Source organism: Amyelois transitella, chromosome 11, assembly GCF_032362555.1.
Source record: "Amyelois transitella isolate CPQ chromosome 11, ilAmyTran1.1, whole genome shotgun sequence".
NCBI classification, from domain to species: domain Eukaryota; kingdom Metazoa; phylum Arthropoda; class Insecta; order Lepidoptera; family Pyralidae; genus Amyelois; species Amyelois transitella.
The window spans coordinates 7,564,051-7,585,519 of record NC_083514.1 but is presented as its reverse complement, the minus strand read 5'-3'; positions in this window follow the sequence as shown (position 1 = coordinate 7,585,519).

Sequence of the window (21,469 nt, the reverse complement as noted above, 5' to 3'; positions counted from 1 at the left end):
ATTCAAATAGTTCTTGTCACTATGCAAGCCTTTCGCTATGTCTGACTTTTACAAGCTCCACGAAATATTCTGACGAAACGAAATGACACTTGGTCATATTATAAAGTGAAATAATCTTAAATGGCTAATATATTTCTTAGTCCCATATAAAATTCGGTATACCATGTTCTTATAAAATAACAATTTGGGGAGAATCGGACAAGAAGCCCGCTTTAAATTTATATTACTAGACCCAACACTTTCTAGATTTATTTTATACATTGAGCTAGGGAGTGGACACGTTTATTGGCCTATATTGGTTTTATCTTAATTTTTAATTGAGAAACGATTGAAAAACTGTTAAAAGTATCTAGTTTGTCTGATGATCTTTATAATTTTTACCATTTGTATTTATCCAATGTCTATATTACTGCGAAGTTTAGTAGTTATTGAGTGAAATAGTAACAAGCACACATCCACACAAACTTACGTATTATACCTATTGGATGCCCCGGGATTTTACTCCCGCGGGAATATCGAGACAAAAAGTACTTATTATGTTATGTAACGTCATCATCTCTTACATGGTTCAGCTGCAGGGATCAAAGATGGAATTTAGTTTCAAATAGTGGCAGGTTGCTAGCGCACCGGCTAAAATAGAATCCTAACTTTATAAGCTTGCCCCTTAGTCACCTTTTATGACATCAATGAGAAAGAGAAAAGAGATAAGTTGGATTCTAAAGTTCCGGGAACCACAAGACTCTAGGATAGTATACTATTAGTTAGTAGGATAGGAAGAAAAAAATCATCGAGTCCACGTAAATTATCCATCCATTCTCCCATCAGTTGTTGAGAGTAGAAGTTAGTACAAGCTGGCCTAAGGGACTGGCTACTTGACCAATGTGAACTTTGGCCAACAGAAGTTTGATCGTCGTTTCGTTCCATTGGATTTTTTCGCGTTTTCCTCTCAACAATAATGATTACGAAAACGTAACGTTTATTAAACTTTTCAGTAAGAAATGTTCCGGACTGTTTTGTGTTTGCCTTTTACGCTTTCTTTTTCGTTCGAGATTCTGAAACCTAGAATATTCGGAGCATTCAATTTTCATATCGGATTATTTGCTTTAGTGAATTTCTAATTAGAGTTCCGTGGCATTTCGCTTTGTTATTGTTATGATCTGTTCACATTTTTTTGGTATAGCTGACAATATTTGGATTGTTTTTGAGTTGGTTTTCTTACGCGGGATTATCACGTGACTTTACGTGTTACTGAAAATGTTCTTATACTCAATCTACGGGTCGATTTTGGCTGCATGCATCAAAAACAAGTATTGCGAGTTATGACTATTCCAAGTAACATATTTTGGTACAACAAAAGATTTAAGAGCGTTTTGAAACGTGCTATATTTTCGTATGATCTCTTTTTAAACAGTTCAATTAAAAATAGTCATAGATTTACATTTATGGAAATTATTTCTTATAAAAACAAGAAGATCACATATTTTCCAAAAATAAGAGCACCTTGCAACACTGGCAACACCAAAATAAATCTTGATAACATTTAAGAGAATAAGGTTATGGCAGTGATTATCGCTACATGGGTTCAATGTTAGCACCGGCTTAACAGTTTGATTTAGTATCCTTGAGATTTTCTATAATAAAACCATATAATTTATTCAGATAAAATAGGTGTGTATTTTTTTACACCAAATCAATAACTTACAAATACATACAAATACAAATACAGATACAAAATTATTCACATGAAATGATTTAAAGCTGTCTTGAGATACTTCGAATAATAATAAATGATGATGATATTGAATTAAAGAAACCCATTATTTTGGTGACTTCAAAATTACCTGATTTAGTAGATACTCTAAGTTAGTACCTAAGGAATTCAATAAAATTAATGAAATTAATTTTAAGTTTCATACATTATTCTCATTACCTAAAAATGAAAAATTAGACCCTTAAACAAAAAAAGGAATGTCGAAAAAAAATTCAAAAAGAAATAAACATAAGCTATCGATTGTAGAATCTGTGCTACGAATGCTACGACTAACATCCAAGCTGGAGCAAGTGAAGCGCCCGCGTAGCCAGTGCCTCCGTAGCTCCGTAGCGGGTCGGACGTCTATGCGCTACGAAATCACAACCGCGCGTTACGACTCGATCGAGTCACGACTCACTCCCATTTGCGTGTTCTGTGACTAATGTAAAGTGACTGTGCTGTGTTTGTGCCAGAACCGATTAATATGAATTAATCGTGATTAGGTAAAAGCGTGGTGTAATGCTATGATACTCAGTTTTTGTTACATTTTCATTGGACGTTAGTAGATGTTAACGTGAACATAAAGACGGAGTCATTAATGAGGTAATGAATAAAAAATTAAGTTTTAACTTCAGCTTTTTTGTGTTCGAATATCTAAAACACTGTTTCATAAACACTAATATAATTAAATACACAAATGTTCATAAGCTTGTAAAAGTATTTTGATTGGTAAAATGGGTTTCCTTGAACGAAAAAAGACTTTAATAAGGCTATTGATTTATAATACCATTAAATAAATAATACGTAAAGATATCAATTTACTCAATTCAAATATTCATAGCATGTTTTTATGACTTCTCGAGCTAGTAACCGTTTCGAATAAATATTTCGATTCCGTAAGTTTCAACAATTTACGTAAGCGAAACTCAACCCAATGAAATCTTTTGTAGGATGTAGGTCTCCCGCAAAGATTTCCACCTTAATCGATTGGAAGAGTTTCACCGTTTACCTTATTCTGTCTTATCTCGTCTCACTTCCTTGCCGTGATTTAAAGTAACGTTGTGTAGTAAAGACAAAGGAAACCCAATACGAAATACTGCCTTTATAGGTGGCCAAAAGGTAGTATTTCGTGAAACAAAATGTTTCATGAAAGAACAAATCATCACGACGATCAGAGTAAGACCTGTGTCAAACCTGACCAAAACCTCTCTCATGCGGTTAACGAGTATCAACTTTGCTGCCTATTTGGTTGTATGATAAAGAAGTATATGAACGAATACTAGTAGTAACTGCTGAAAAAAATGGTATGTGTACTAGCCGCTGAAACCTAAAGAACTAAGACCTGATATTTGATCCACGCAAGATTTACGCCATTGCATATTTTTTTATCACATCATCGTCATAAAAAGTAGCTTAGGTCGTTCGCTATATTTATAAATAAAATCACCATTTCGGTTCGTGATAAAAGATTTCTTTAAGTATATATTGATGGTTGTTTTAATTCGATAAAAATATATATATTTTTTATTATTGTTCCTACGGATAAAACTACCTAAGACTATTTCAGTTGTAATACGGGTATGAAAGTGTGTTCAGAAACTCATTAGTAACTTCGATATAATGATAGACTAGTATATCATTATTTATAAGGTTGTAAAATTAATGATAATGACTGCTATGGTTTATTTGAAGTTACGTTATGTGTAAATAAGCTTGAAACAGACTTTTGGATATAATTATATATGATTGATGACAGTCAACTTGAAGTCGGGGGGAATAAACTGCTGAAACAAATAATAAAACCCTTTTATTTATTCTAGGCAGCAATAAAAAAAAGACCACTCCATCTCGTTCCCATGGATTTCGTCAAAGGCGACTAAGGGATAGGCTTATAAACTAGGGATTCTTCTTTGAGACGATGGGTTTGCACCTGTCACTATTTGAATCTAAATTCTATCATTAAGCCAAACCGGACGTGGCCTATCAGTCTTTTCCAGACTGTTGGATCTGCCTACCCTACAAGGAATAAAAACGTGAATAAATATATATGTATGTATGTATAAAATCTATTTTTTCGATTTTGAGTGATAACTAGAGACTACATATTTATTCCGTAACTATAACGAAATTTGTAAGTATATATTTTTTGCATCATTGGTCTCATGCAAGTTCGTCAATTTACGGTTTTCTTAACCTAACCGTTTTTTTTATCTCTGAAATATTTTTTACGGTTTCCATACAATTATAATAAAACATGTATATTGTTAATAATGTGTCTATTAATTAAATCCAATCAGTATTTTTGACAAGACTAGATGAAGATTTTTCAATTATAAAAAAATATAAAACAAGATTTTCGCACTTTCAGAATGTTACTAAAACAATGTCCGAAGAAACTTAACGAGATTTAAATAATTTAATTAATCAAACAAAATTTTTGGAATACTTGGTAAAATTTCACCAGACTAAAGATAAAATTAATTATTAAAAAAAATTTAAAGACTAAAATTTATTTCGACTTGCAAATAGTAAATACAATACATTATTATATTATAGTTTGAACATATTGCGTTATGAATTTTGGTATTATCTAATATTCTTTTCAAATAAATAATAATATAGAGGCAATATGATACAAATCGTCAACAAAACTGATATAAAAATCAGACTTACTCAATCCAGGGTTTGCGTTAAAAGGCGGACCCTGGGCTCTCCTCCAGAGATATGAGGACGCAACCTGAACGCCAGAGGAAAAAGGAGAGTATGTCAAAGAAATACAAAAATCGTTGCAATTGCACTTAATGTCCGGGGTGTGATTAAATACCCAGCTTTCTTGTAAGTTCTGAAAGTAAGAAACTTCGGAACACAAAGTTCGTGAGCGGGGTTAAAGTTTTAAGATTATTTTTAGCACTTCAAGCTATGAGGAGAATTTCTCAGTATTTTGTATTTAGTACGGCAATTATAGCCACTTTATATTTTCAAAACATAATGTACTTATAATTAAGTTTTTACCCAATACGGGCAAGACAGAGCCAACAGTCTCGAAAAGACTGAGAGGCCGCTGTAGGTATAGCTTATAATGGAATTGAGATTATGATAGTAACAGGTTGCTAACCCATCGTCTTTTAGAATAATTCGAAGTTTCCCTTGATCGACTTATAAATTCTGCAGCTGGCACACACTGTATTTTCTCCTTGCTAATAGACTAGCATGGAAACTTGCATTAGATTCCCCTTGTAACTAAGTCACCTTTTACGACATCCATGGTGTCACAAAGTAATGGGAGTGATTTTAATCTAAAGTGCCAAAAACAATACAGCATTTTTAAAACAAATTTATTAAATTCAATTAAATATGCGTTTATTTTTGTTAAAAATAGCGTTTTTGTAGTAGAAGTAGGCAGCAAAGATATAACATTCTATTACAAAAAGTGTTTTACACACTGTAGACAGTTGATCACAATCATTTGAATCATGTACGATGTAACTTCAACTACTTTTCAAAATTATAGTAAGCATATTTAACCAAGAAAGACATAATTAAAAAAAAATATGAGATTTTTATAAAGTCCAAAATACGTAATTAATTTCACGTCAAGAAACAGTCAGATAGGTAAAAATGTGAAATATACATACATGCCTGTATGGTAAGATGATATGAAATGATTTGGAAAGCAATATTCTGGTTTAACTTTGAATAGAATAATGAAAGTAAGACTAATACCTTAAAATGGAAATTAGCCCTACGCCTAGTAACGAGGGGAAATAATAAGAAAAAAATAGAAATCACGAACATTTCTGCGAATATAATTTTCTAGCTTATAAGCTGAAAGTTCCGTGTTAACACAGTTTTTCCCTTTTAATTATATTTTAGCCAACACTTGTTAATTAAAAGTTCGCAACTAGTCTGACACCGGGACATTTGTTCAAGTTGAAACAAAAAGAAAAGTATAACTTGTTATTGGCACGTAGAATAATATGTTTTAATAATATTTAACAAGTTTATTTTAAACAAAATAAAATGTGGTTATTTCCTTGCTAATCTGAGAGAGAAAAAAAAAACAAATAGTGTGTACCAGTAACAAGCTCCTGTCGTGCAAATTGTAAAAGAAAATCAAGGAAACGCTCATAAAGTTAGGTTTGCATGAAGAGAGTTATGAATGTGGGAAAACGAAGGAAGTATGCAGAGATCGTCGCAAGTGGAAAGATGTAGCCTCTGCCTACCCCTCCCGGAAAAAAGCGTGATTTTATATAGTATTAAACAGTCGAGCTGAACATGGCGTCATGCCACATCATGTCTTTACCCTTACGGGGTGGCCACAGTGAAAAGTTTTAAGTCTTGAAGGCCCCGTTTATCTAAATGTCTGATATTCGTACATATAGTCACGTATTTATGCCTTACGGGGTAGACACAGCCAACAGTCTCGAAAAGATTAAAATACTACGTTCAAGTGTGTAGTTGATGATGAAATTCAGATTTAAATAGTGATAGATTGGTAGCTCATCGCTCATTTAAATATGGGATGTTTAAGAAAAAAAAATACCTATGTCTAACACATTGCCAGTCGATAAATTTTAATCGTTAAAAATATATCGAGCACGTTATCGTTATTCCTTTACAACATAAAATTTTCAACATTTTATAAGGTTATAAAGTGGTAATCATGAAATTACACTCTGCATACCGCTGCCATTAAGTGACAAAGTTGCTTCGAAATTTATTTTCTGCTATGCCAGTATTTTTAAACTTCAATGTAAAATAGGTCTTTTATATTTAGGTAGATAAGATTTTTTTGTAATGGAGTACTACCTACCTACATAATCATTAATAATCTATCACGACTTTACTGCTTAGTAGAAAGAAACTATAGTCTTGAATAGTTATAAGTAGAACGAAAAATAGTTTTTATTTTCCGTTCGTAATTCTCTTCTTCTTGCACCCAGATGTTATTGTTATTTAAATACATAAGAATAAATTCTGAATTCTTACTTACTTACTTACCTATCTTTATAGATAAAATAAGTCTTCTGAGAAGATAATTTGGTAGGTATTTCTTCTAAATACCTTTTGATAAATCACCTACGTCGAATATTTCCGCATTATTCTTTAATATCATGATCCATTTTTTAAGTTCAGGTTTCTTCATAAAGTATTCGCGAAATATATACGAGAAAAAAAGAATGTACATTCCCAATGATAATTAAATACGACGGACCGCACGGGGACTGAAAATGTAGCGCAAAAACTGGATGGGCGGAATGAAAAATGTGTTGATATCTGACATTTGAAAATGTCTCTGACTGTCCTCAGGGAGGCCGTGAGTCAACGCAAGCATTTGGCTAATTTGAGTACGGACATAAATTACGGAAAAATATGCGAGATTTCACGATGTTTTCTAATTCGCGAATGGAATAGGATTTTCAAGATTTTTGTATGAAAAGAAAATATTGGTTTTAGTTGCAGTTGGAATAGCGATAATTGACTACCCAGCTTTTATTACCACTATATGAATTAATAAACTTGCTTTATTGACTAATCGAGTGATTAAGTAACTGATGAACAACATCTAGCTGAAACTACTGAGCGTAGGAAAATTTGAATGATAACTCATTTCATTTTTCCTATTCTGTTAATAGAATAGATGATTTAAAAAGTTCCAAAAAAATTTAAGTTAAATAAAAAAAAAATATGTAGCAAATAATAGGCAGCAAGTGCTGCTTACAATAAAAAAATATGTTATTGAGAATTCATAATGTAATTAAAAGTTTTAAAAAATGTTTTAGATCGATAAATGTGTTTGCAAATAAAATCTAGAGAACCTTACAGAAACCAAATGACTCGCTTAAAAATAATTTAAAGGTCGATTGAATCACAAGAAAAGCGGGACCTCAAATCTCGTCCACCGATCGCTTTCTTATCAAAGCGTTTGATAAATTCGAAGGTTCATGGTGACAACTATCATCCTTCTTCACGAGCCTCAATATTTGCATTCGGCAAACCGGATAGACCTCCGAAATAGCACATCAGGGTGAATTGGATCAATCTGACTCAGCGGATCGGGTAATACGATAAGAAACCAAATTATAGCCGGCAGTTGACCGTTATGGTCGTTGGCTGATTTTGTTTGTATTGTTTGAAACAACAGAGACAGATGGTTGAACAGAATTGGCACGCAAGTTTGAGAAATATTTAATATAGTAGAACGGCCGCAAGAATATTGACTTAATATTTTTAAATTAATAAGAATGAATATTTTCCGTAATGATGAACTTTATCTATAAATCTAAGAGTTAAAATGAACTCAAATTAAAACTAAAACTACTTATAAAAAAGATAAAAGATGATTACAAACTAAAATTTGCAACAACTTGCGGGAGTGTGCTATTCAAAATGACAATAGTGCCAGCATAATTTTTAATACATTTCTATTATTTTTCTACTTGTTTTGAATATTAATTCAAAGCTTTTTCTTTTTATAACAAACCATTATTTGCGAAACAAATTGGCTAATATATAAAAGTAATAACGATTTAAACGAACTCGCGAAACTTGAAAGCAATCGGTTGACCATGACGTATCAAAGTTTCCAAATATTGTATGTAATGAGCGAATAATTTATTACTCGTATTCAATTTGGAAAGTAATTTGAATAGGGCCCTAGGCTATAAGGCCCGCAACCGTTTACACAGAATAACGTATTCTAAAGGTCGAAAAAATTGGAGTTAGGTAAACAAGGGGAAAATGCCTAGAGCGCCGTCGCGGAGTTTATTGCCAAGTGGAATAAAAAGATGTTGCCGTTTTTTTTTTACGATACTAATGTTTCAGCTTGCCTTGATATGGTTAACGGAAATTGTTATATTAGACAAAACTAATGTTTTCTTGATATTAAGGTTTACGATAAACGAATTGGTTAACTCAGTTGAACTTTTATTTGATAGTTTAGTTATCTCCATTTAGCGCATTTTAACTTTCGACCTTTTGTTTCTGAAGAGAAAGTTTTGATTATAAAAGCGTAAACGAACGTACGTACGTACGTCAAATCACGGAAATTCTTACGATTAATTCAGTCAATAGTACTTTGGTCACAAACATTGATTTTTATTTAAAATAGAAACAACAAAGTGTCGATCAAATTACTGAAATCTACTTTCTACGCAGTTTTCTATTACCCTACATAGAAGCTATAAAACGAATTAATTCAATTTTAGTAATAACTTTCCACGAAGTCACCAGTTCTAGGGAATTCCAGCCCATAAAGATTATAATGGCTTTTATACTGCGCCCATCAAACCACATAAGGATGACTTACGGTATGCAATTGAAAGCCAATTCTTTTTTCAAATGCATTTTATTTACTTATGAGTAGTTATAGGCTACCTGCTTATTTTCAGTCAACTCTTTACTGCATGTTTTATTAAATGATGGTTTTATAATTCCAACTTGTTGCCATTATAAAAGTTGTCGATTTTTATTTAGACTTGGTAAATTTTAAATTCATTAATTCTGTTACAATAGGTGAATTCTTATCAATTCCGTAAAGGCAAAAATGTCGAAAGGACCGATAAAAAAATTCTATTGGCACTTAGATATTACTTTTCAGGAGTAACATAAGCTTAACTTTTTGAAATTCCTACGATCGCAAAGCCGCTAGTCTATCTAGTAAGTATATCATACGAAAAAAATATCATATTTGACTTCACCTTAACACTCTGGGAACAAAAGAATTCAACCTCATTCTACTATTAGCAATATTACTTGCGAAATTTCCGAATATTGCTTTGTATGAGGCAATATTTGAAAGGAAAACAGTTTGTTTACACATTTTATGAAACAACACTTCAGCTTTTATTGGAAAAATAGCTGTTACCATTCGATTGAAGATTGTATAAAATCGGATAAAATCTTTATTAAAAAAAAATTGCACATTTTATTAATTTGATTCCTCTAAATTCGTTTTATGTGTTCAATCATGTAAAAATTTATTACGAGTATTTATTTAACTCCTAAAGGGTCTCATTTCATGTAGATAATGTTAAATATCTCTTAGATTAACACTTGAAATTTACCCATACATATTTAATGTTTTAAACCTCCAGGGACAGACAGCGGCAAATTTGGGAGCTTAAAGGCTGTACTAAGTTCTACTCGCATGGCCATGTGACCATAAAAAATAATTTGTAAGTGAAAACTATTATATATACTTGCAATGCTAACAACTATATTAGCATTTGGTACCACGTTTAATTTACATATCTTTATTATTTCTATCTCTTTCCCATGGATGTCGTAAAAGGCGACTAAGGGATAAGCTTATAAAGTTGGGATTCTTTTTTTAGGCGAAAGGGCTAGCAACCGGTCACTATTTTAATCTCAATTCTATCATTAAGCCTAACAGCTGAACGTCGCCTATTTGTCTTTCAAGATTGCTGGCTCTGTATTCCCCGCAAATGATGTAGACGTGATTATATGAATAAATAAATGAATCTATATTACACACAATTCGTTTTACCAAACCTATGTTAGTGGTGAAAATAATCTATTTATTACGACCTTGCTTCGTATACTATGAACCATAACTACGGACAAGGTAATTGACCTCTAAAAGTATTAAGTTGCGACGAAAAAACAATAACCAAAACAGAGCGAGCACTGTGCTTAGAAAACGAATTAAAAATAATTCGGTTGACCTTGCCTGTAGGTACTACTTACGACGGTTTATTGCTCCTTAAATCATTTACCGATAAATACGTCAGCCTGAATTTACTTTCATTATTGCTAAGAAACCTTAATGAAAACAAATCAACGATATTGATTTGTTTATCCATTTTTTTTTATTAAACTATGTGTAATAACTTTTTTCAATGATGAGATTTTAGGGGAATCTACTTAGTTACTTTTTTTTAACATTCAAACATATAATCACGTTTTTATCGAGTAGACAGAGCCAAGAAGAAGTTTAGCTGTATGGCTTAATGATGGAATTGAGATTCAAATTATGACAGGTTGCTAGCCCATCGCCTGCAAGTGGAATTCCAAATTTAAAAGGCTATCCCTTAGTCTAATATAAGGCAAATAATGAAATATTAATTTTAGCGGAATAGACGAGAGCATACCGTAAAATCTGCTTTAAAACTTTTGGAACCAGCTGATTATTTAAGAAGAAAAGCCAAATTTTGCCAGACGTTACAGAAATTTGAAATTATTCGTAGTATCCATCTCTGGGATTTCAATATACGCAGTGAACGGAAAAGTTTGGTAATAAAGTTATTTCACATTCTACATTACATTTTTCTACACTACAATTTACATTATTATAGATTTAGAATATATATATAAAACAGTAAAAAAATTGTCTGTACGTGGAGTATATACCCTATGTTATGCCAAATTTGGTTGAAATTTATTTTGGTGAATCTAAATAAATTTAATAACCTTTTGTATTTCCGATAACATGCAAACGGAGTTGTGGGCAACAGCTAGTATAATAAAAACTCGTACTTTTTAAAATGGTTAAACTTTTCCGGTTTACTCTCATAAAATAACTCTACAATAATTAATCCCAACTTAAATATACGTGTGTCTGCATGTCTGCATATATTTTTATCACGTATTTATCTCTTAAAGACCAACAGTCTCAAATAGGCCACGTTGATTAACTGCTGTGATTTGGAATTGCCTCCCCGCATACCGGATTCATACAACTTGGGATTTTCAAGACAAGAATGACGCACTATTTAAGCTTGCGTGCAGCAACTTAGGTCAGGTAATCGTCCGTAATCTATAGTAAAAAAAATTACGTCAAGCTTACATACAAATAAATAAAATTTAATAACTTACATATTATTAAAATCTTAACAAGTATAGTTCAGTATTTTTAACATCAGATTGTTTTTATCACAAAGAATAATTGCAACATTAAATCAATGAACGTATTCTTTTTTTTATTATTAAAAAAGTTTATGTTACATTTTTGTACCTGACATGATGGTATGAAAATAATCTAACACAATTATCAAGTCAACCCTGAGGTAATGAATAATGAATGAACAGACATAACGAACACGTTTTGTAGCTCAGCAAAATTCAATGCTATTTGTACTGAGGGCTCATTACGACATTAGGTACAAAAAATAACTACATATATAAGAATCAAATTACACAGACTGAGCAAGCCCAAGAGTAAACTCGGAAGTTGTGTTATGGGCTACTTCTCAAAGAAACTATATTATACTACTTAAATATATAAACATCCTAGACCTAGGCCAAAAAGTTTGTTATTCATCTTGCCTCGGCCAGGATTCGAACCAGGAACCTTGTGTGCCATCGATCTACACATTATCGCTGCCCTACATAGGCTGTCTTAATAAAATACTATATTAATGTTGACTTTATTATAAATCTATTTGAGTCAATACTTCCCAAAATGGGCTCCCATCCTTTACAAATATCCCTATCAGACAATAAAAATTGTTGTCCATGTCTTAAAATTTAAAATACGATAATAAATAAAGAAGGAGTTCTAAGAATTCTATTCTTAAAACGTTCGATATGTAATAATTACAAAGTAATTAAATGTTATTACATTACTTACACACTTCAAAACAATATTTACAAATACCTACTTCATTGGCTGAATAAAAACAGTTAATTGCTGGTGACATGTCAGTAAATAACTTATTATTACGCAAATAAACAATTTGTTTTATTATAAATACCTATTACTTATACCTATTATTCTGAATTATTAATTTACAATATTGTATAAAAGTATAGACATGAAAAAATGAAATAACAAGTTTCTTCTGGAGTGAAAAAGACACTTTAACTCAAAATCTAGCCAGTTACGAGTGAAACTCGCTGTTCTCCTACCTATACACCTATTGTCTTTTCATCTTAATATTTTTTTAAATAGCATATATTAAAAGTAAGAAAAATATCTTTTCATCCTAAGAAGCAATATTATTTAATCTTTAGAAGCAATATTTTACGCAAAATTTGCGAAAGTGTAAAAGTGAAAACAGTTATATCTACACAAAATATGTTCACAGGTAGCCGACAAAGAAATATTTTCGCAAAGACACAAATTTGCGGAATTCAAATAAACAATATTTAAATTATTACAACTAAGGAACCCTAAAACGTTTTAAGATTTAATACCAACTGACCTGCTGAATTATTAATATGGGTAGACATTACGGAAAATTCTTGTTATTCCTCCCCGATATAGTTCTAAGCCATTTTGTACCTTTTTTAACCGGTTCTATACATTTTTTACGTGTATGGAGTAAGGGGGAACGGAACTTATAACTTATCCGACCCAATAGTCAACCTCACCTGCTCGCGTCTGGTGGTTCGTATGAATAACTGGGCGGCGGCCCTCATCCGAGTGTCGCGGTGCTCCCTGCTAGACAACAGACGAGGCTCTGGCGACCGAGTTAATGGCGGTATAACCATTCACCCAGTCGGCTAGACTGGAAGAGGGCACAGCGACCTAGACGTATTAAATAACGTCTAAAATGCCTGGTGCAGAAGGCAACGGGAAACCACTGCACTATTTTCCCAAGAAAGTCGTTATGAAGGGTAAAATAATGAAAGTAACGTGGCCTGACGACCCGCTTAGCAACCGGCGCCGTACTGCGTCCGGGGCAGACGGTGAGAAATTGGCTACCGGCCGTGCTGATGTGGTGAACCAGGCATCACATGGAAAATATGCAACTGGTAAACTCATAAAAATGGCGCATATCCAAAAGATTGGTACGTGGAATGTGCGAGGTTTGCTCCAACCCGGGAAACTAAAAATTGTAGAGGAAGAAATTAAAAGGTGTTCTCTTAACATCTGCGGCCTTAGCGAAACCCATTGGAAGGGTAACGGTCACTTTCTCACAGAGAGTCATGCAGTCTACTTCTCAGGAAATGAAACCAGCAGTAGAAATGGTGTAGCGTGTCTCATTCCAAAAAACCTAAGGAATACTGTTATAGGATACGAGGCTGCCAGCGATCGAGTTTTAAGTATTAAGCTCAGATCAACGCCAGTGAACCTAAATATCATCCAAACTTATGCCCCAACCAGTACCTCTAGCGACGCGGATATAGAAAGCTTCTACAAGGAACTAGAGACATTAATGTCCAAAATCCCTAACAGAGAGTTGCTGTTGATTCTTGGCGATTTTAACGCAAAAATTGGTGCGAATGCCCATCAGCTTAGTGATTGTGTCGGGAAATTTGGACTTGGACAGCGCAACGAGAGAGGAGAGCGCTTGATACAGTTTGCGGCGGAAAATAACATGGTAATATCGAACACCTTCTTTCAGAACCATCGCCGAAGGCTATACACCTGGACCTCGCCTGATGGTAATTACCGAAACCAAATTGACTACATCATGGTGAAAGCACGATGGAAAACGATGGTACGATCAACACATACCCTTCCCGGGGCCGACTGCGGTTCTGATCACCAACTGCTTATTGCTAAAATTCGGCTGAAACTAAGAGCGGCCAGGAAATTGGAACGCAAAAGAAGACTGGAAATCACGGACCCTTCGAGGGTTTTGGCTGCATTGGAGCAAAACTGGATGCAATGGGCAAATGTAGACGCTGGCATAGAAACCCCGGATCAGCTATGGGAACGATCACGTGAGCTGATAGAAACATCAGTTAAAACATCCGAAACTGATGCTCAGACAACTCGCAAACGCCAACATTGGATGAGCGGTAATACATTGGCACTTGTGGAGGAGAGACGAAAACTTAAATCCTTGGGAGTGGACGTAAGGACACTAAACATAAAATCGGCCCAAATTCAAGCAGCCTGCCGCCGAGATATGAATCGTCACCTCAAAAGTGTTTGCGAGGAAGTGGAAGCTCATGCAGACAAGCATGAAGCTAGAGATCTGTATCAGAAAATTAAAGCGATCACGAAATCATTTACCTCTAAAACCTGGGCAATCGAGAATTCTCGTGGAGGGGTTGATACGGAAATTGATGCGATAACCGAAACTTGGAAGGAGTACTGTCAATCCTTATATCTAGATCCGCAGTCGCACTGTTTTGAGAATACGGAACCTATGGAAACTGAACTAGAACCAAGTATTCTAAAAGACGAAGTCAGGTCTGCAATCAAACACCTCAAGAATAGAAAGGCGACGGGAAGAGACCTTATACCAATCGAAATAATTAAAGCTACTGGTGAATATGGCGTTCAGATCTTCCATGTACTGTGCAACAAAGTATGGCAAACGGGAATGTGGCCTAAGGAATGGTGTCACACTGTTTTTATTCCGCTTCACAAGAAGGGGTCTACAAAGAGATGTAGTAATTACCGACTCATTGCACTCATTTCGCATGCAAGTAAAATCCTGTTGCATATATTGAATGAGCGTCTCAAAGCGTACCTATCTAGTGAAATTGCCCCCGAACAGGCTGGTTTTGTCAAAGGTAAGGGCACTCGGGAACAGATCTTGATAGTACGCCAAATCGTAGAAAAGGCCCGAGAATTCAATAAACCGGTTTACGTATGTTTTGTTGACTTTTCAAAGGCGTTTGATTCTGTGAAATGGCCGAAACTTTGGGAGACTCTTTTAAAGATGGGCACCTCAAAGCATCTTGTACATCTCTTGAGGCGCCTTTATGAAGATGGGACAGCCTCCGTTAGAACCGATGAAGTGATGTCTAGCAGCTTCCATCCTGCTGCGGGAGTGCGACAAGGGTGTATTATCTCTCCGCTTCTGTTCAACATCTACACGGAATTAATAATGAGAATCACCCTGGAAGACTGGAAGGACGGTGTTTCGATTGGAGGCCGGCAAATATCGAATTTGCGGTATGCGGACGACACCACCTTGTTTGCTACTAGTGCCGGACATATCGAAACATTCCTACATAAAATGGAGTCGGTTAGTAACGAGTTTGGGCTAAGGATCAACCGGTCGAAGACTAAGGTGATGATTGTGGACCGTGTCAATAACAACCAGCCAGAAGTCACTAGTATTGCTGGTTGTGAGGTTGTACATTCATACATATATCTGGGAGCGTTGATCACCAACAATGGAGGATGCGACGAGGAGATTAAGAGACGCATGGCCATGTCAAGATCTGCCATGGATAGGATGAGAAAGATCTGGAAGAGCCGGAAAATCACAAAAGCGACCAAAGTCCGGCTTGTACGTGCATTGATCTTCCCAATTTTCCTTTACGCAGCGGAAACGTGGACCCTACGAGACACTGAGAGAAAACGCATAGATGCCCTGGAGATGTGGTGCTGGAGAAGAATGCTTGGAGTAGTATGGACAGACTTTCGCACCAACCAGTCCATTCTCCAGGAACTCAGAATCAAGCATCGCTTATCTTCCTTAGTGCAGGCTCGAATTCTCACTTTCTTCGGGCACGTGTCGCGTCGTAACGAGGCATCCATTGAACGACTGGTGGTGCAGGGGCGAGTTGATGGTACCCGACCTCGAGGCAGGTCACCCATGAGGTGGACAGATCAAATAAAATCAGCACTAGGTGACCCTCTCTGTGAATGCTCCAGAAAGGCAGCGATGCGCGACGAGTGGCGAAGGATTGTAAAGCGAGCCACTAACCCTTCTGTACGACCACGACCACTCTGACAAGAGTGTAACGCATAAGAAGAAGATACATTTTTTATGTTACGACATTGACGAAAACCGACAGGGGTTGCATGTAAAGTTTGCATCGGGCTTTGGTTATTTTTTCGTGAAGAGGGCAATAAATTTTGCACCTTTTTACCTTTCTGTCTGAACCCGAAATGGAACATTAAATAGGAAACCACAAATAGCTTTTTATTTGTTTGTATTTGTACTGTTATTACGATAATGTAAAAAGCAAAATGAAGCAAAAGGCATTATTTTGAAACTATAGTGAATCAAATCAAAAAAGAAATTGTATGTAAATATTAGTTATAGTGTTAGGTATATATTTTACAGTTATCGCACTACCCCGTGGATCTATCTTACCTTGTCGCATTAAGTTCATCTCTTGTACGAGCATAAAGATTTTAAAAAAATCCGGTAAAATCTGCAGAAGTGAAGCCCCGTGCAAAATCATTGAAACTTTCGTAAGACATTTGGCTTTACCACCATTTTTTTTAGTAACCACTCACAAGACTCGTATGATTTAAACTATTTTTTTTTTATTTATAGTTATGACTTTCACGATGAAAATATCAAGGAAATCCTAGCGCTACAATATCGTAAATTCCCGAATCTTATGTTTACGTGCCCAGACTTTCCGAGTGGAACCTGCGGGCTTATTACAAAAGGCACAACTGCTAATAATCGTTCACCACGTTTTATTGCCTGTAGGTGTACAATTCATAATTTCTTATGTTCGTAAAGTACTCTTGAAGTTATCGCAATAACAACTGAGAAATGGAAATGGTATTTTTCGTTTTAAAGATTTTCAGTCAATCAAATTATTAAAATAGATATTCTTCATTTGAATGTTTAATTTCAAAATGTACAGACGATTTCAAAGCTTACTCTTTTTTGAAGTCGGTATTTAAACGGTATGAAAACAAAATCGAATAAATAAAATGTCTGAAAATAGTCTTCCATCCTGAAACCAATTTAAATCGATTAACCGTTGCAACTATAACGGTAGTTTCTAGTTGATAGTTGTTGGGTGCAAAGTTAGTTCCGACTACGTTTATATTTTAGTTACTTATATGGTGCAATTCCTGAAACCTGAAATATACTGTCGTCAGAACAAATTTAAATTGTGTTTAACATTTAATAACGAGACAAAATAATCATAATATTTGACTAGTTTTTGGAAAGGTTCTAGTTTACTAGAAACCTTTTCTAAATAGGAATTTGCCACATACCTAGTTCCTTGTCGAATTATAGGAAATATGTTTGGTGATTTTGCTTATTTGGCGTCATCAGCATTATGGCACTGCCTCATTGGGGTTCACCTCTTACCCAAGCCATCAGTAGGCAAGTCAAATTGGACACAAATCATCTGACCTCAGGGGAAGGACTTAAAGAAAAAAAACTTGGAATGTAGTTCATATTCAATTTTTTCAATGTACTCGTCTTCTCGTGATATTTTCTCTCGTTGTAAAGGCTGAAAATCAAATAATAAGTAGGTATGTAAAACTATCATCTTTTACCTACAGTCATACATCTACCTTTAAAAACCTTTATCCCTTATTAGGCAGACAGAGTTCATCACTAACAAGACCAAAAAAGCCATGTCTATTTACTTACTTTCCACCAACATTTCTGTTTTCACGAAATTAAAGAAAACAACCCAATAATTTTCTATTAACTCAAACACGGAATGCTTATAAACATCAAAGTTAGATGCACATTAAATATTTCATGCAAGAAAGTTCATACAAAGGTTATTATTAGTAGCGTATCGTGACAGAAGGTCAAGTATGGTAAAAGTAGGTGACTTAAGCCATACATCAAACCTTTAAACAACACACGCATGGTGATATGAAGTGTGGTTCCGGAACTGAAGAATGGGACCTTTTTGCTTTTTAAAAAAACTACTGAAGGGACAAGTACTTTCAACTAGTGATACATTTTCATACATTCCCAATCTCAATTCCATCATTGGGTTATACAGCTAAGCTGAGCGTGGCCTTTCAGTCTTGTTAAGGCTGATTGCTCTGTTTACCCCGCAAGAGATAAAGACGTTAATTTATGTCTGTAACTTGTGATACAATCTCGATGCAAGCTGAGACAAATTTATTATAATGGATTTATGAACGTATGATGGGCAGTACAGTATGACAGTATGTTGAGCATGCATGCACCACCTCAGGCCTCAGCTTGCTTACCACCACACAGATAGTGGTCAACCGCGCTCAAATCTTTCATTAAAAAATATGACAAAATATAAGTAATTTATAGACCTCCCGAAGTTGCATTCCTGGGAATCCTTTCAACATCACTGAGATCACGAGATTTACTCCTGCCTATTTATATGGTTATTTTCAAAAGATTATTTTTTAACAATCCAAATTCCTTTTTGTATTCCTTAAATCGTGCATTTTAGTCATGTCTTCAAGAAAGGTAAAATCCATTTCTTTGATCCGTAACTAAGCTTATTAAGAAGGTCGCCACTAAGGAACGCACTTGTATAGGATTTCGCATTTATCTCTTTACTTTTTCTTTCACTGTCATCATTTAGTTTGATCCTACCGTATTTTTTCCTCTTTAATACCTATACCGTTTGCCGAGTGGTTCCCGGCACCGATAAAAAAAAAATTAGACCACTCCTTTTTCCCATGGATGTCGTAGAAGATAAGTAAGGGATAGGCTTATAAATTTGGGCTTCTTCTTTTTGGCGATGGGCTAGCAACCTGCCACTATTTGAATCTCAATTCTATCATCAAGCCAAAAATCTGAACGTGGCCTATCAGTCTTGTTTTGTCTATAGACATATATTGCAAGGGGTATAGATGTGACTATATGTATGTATGTATGTATACCTATACAAACATAAAATCATTGTTCTTTCCCGATGGGCTAGGCAGAGAATACATAATTCCACTTCTTAATATTTACATATATCAGATAAGTTAAAAATTGTATAAGTACTATGTTTAGCTTTGTATATTGAAATATATATTTTCCAACTAATAATAAAAAATACGAAAGGGTTACATACATACATACTATGTATGTAACCCTTTCACGGCTATCCACCAGATCGAAATTGATGGAATTTTATATAACTTCCCATGAAACCGTGAAAAACAGAACAGGCGCGAAACTGCGGGCAAAAGTAGGTAATATTATAATATAATTTATTATTGAAACATTATTGTTCAACTATTTTCGCTCTCCCATTTCTAAGCAAAACAAAATTACGTTATCTCGATTATAGTTATTATGTTTGTTATAGTGTTTGTTTGTTATAGCGATACATGGATACCTAATACTTCAGATTTGAATGCAACTACCTACCTACCATCTTTGTTAGCTTCACGGCTATTTACAGCGGTTTGTATCTGGGTTATCGGGCCCGGTACAATGCCACAACGTCATTCTGTCCCTACCTTCCGACCTCTATAAAGAATATGCTTTTCACACGCCTCGACGACGGCCGAGTAACCGGTTACGGCGTAGTTTGCTAAGGATTATAAAAGAAGAAAATGTTTCATCCTGGACTTCAATAATGATGGGTTAAGCTATTTGTGAGCTATAGTAATATTAGTGCCGTGTGGTTACCGGCACCAATACAAAAAAGAATAGGACCACTGCATCTTTTTCCCATGGATGTCGTAAAAGGCGACTAAGGAATAGGCTTACAAACTTGCGATTCTTTTTTAGGCAATTCTATCATTAAGCCAAATAGCTGAAAGTGGCCATTCGGTCTTTTCAAGACTATTAGCTCTGTCTACCCCGCAAGGGATATAGACGTGACCATATGTATGTATGTATGAAGTTATATTGGTGTTTGGCAATTGTTTCGACAACTTCACCTAAGTTTCATACTTTTATACTAAAATTATATAAGTTGTCGGTTCGTCGGTCGGAAAAAAACAGTAACACTTTCACAGTTAAACTGCTGGATAAATTTGATAAAATTTTATATGCATTTAGTAAATTACCTGAAGCTATCTAGGCCTTATTTCCTTGGGAGTGCAACCACGGGCGTAACTTACTTGAACATAATAACAATTCATATATTTTACCCTAGTTATCGAAACTACATAAAGAAAATATTGCATTAATTTCACCACGACAACATTGGAATACGTTTCCATTCATCATTTGCATGAGGCTTTTGTTTCCGTATTGAATAACCATTAATTTAATACGAACGACAGGTTGTGTCAATTTACGTAAATAAATTTTGTTTATAGGTTTTTTTAAGAATGCTACCGATAAAACGTAAATAGATTAGGTTTAAGAAAAAAATTTGAGATAACTACTTACTAAACATGCCTTTCCCATAGATGTCGTAAAACGCGACTAGGGAAAAACGAACAAACTCGTGATTTTACTTGTAGGCGAGGGGCTTCTAGCCACCTGTAACTATTGGAATCTCAATTCCAACAAAGGCCATACATGTTGCCTTTAAATATTTTTTTTCAAGACTATATTTTAGTATGTTGAGATGAGGCAAGAAAGATACTAATAAGTTTGATAAAAACTGTTTATTTTTTCTAATACTTAGTCGCGGTGAAATCAGCATACATACATATGATCACGTCTATATCCCTTGCGGGGTAGACAGAGCCAACAGTCTTGAAAAGACTGAATGGCCACGTTCAGCTATTTGGCTTAATGATAGAACCGAGAAAAAAGATAAATCAGCATATTTATAATAACGCCTTTTTCCCGGAAGAGAAGACAGAGAACACATCTTAGAAAATTTAATACAAATAAACAATACGAAGCAAAATTGCTTTATATTGTTAATTTAAGCTTCTCTTGTCATGTATTGACATATCCTAAGCTTTTACCTGCTTGCTGATTATTTTCATAAAAGTATGCGAGCAAAGCCATTGACAAAAAAAAATTAATATAAAACGTTTATTTTTTAAGCTAATATTTTAACAACGCTTCATATAAAAATTACATATTTATATAAAAGCAAGTCGCCTAAATACTAATTCACTCCAAATAAATTCCTCAATTTCCCTTGAAGTATACGCATACTCATTCGTTTTTCTTCCTGAACACCGCACGATATTCCATAAGTATGTCAGATTGTTCGAACAACAAAAATATAATTTCC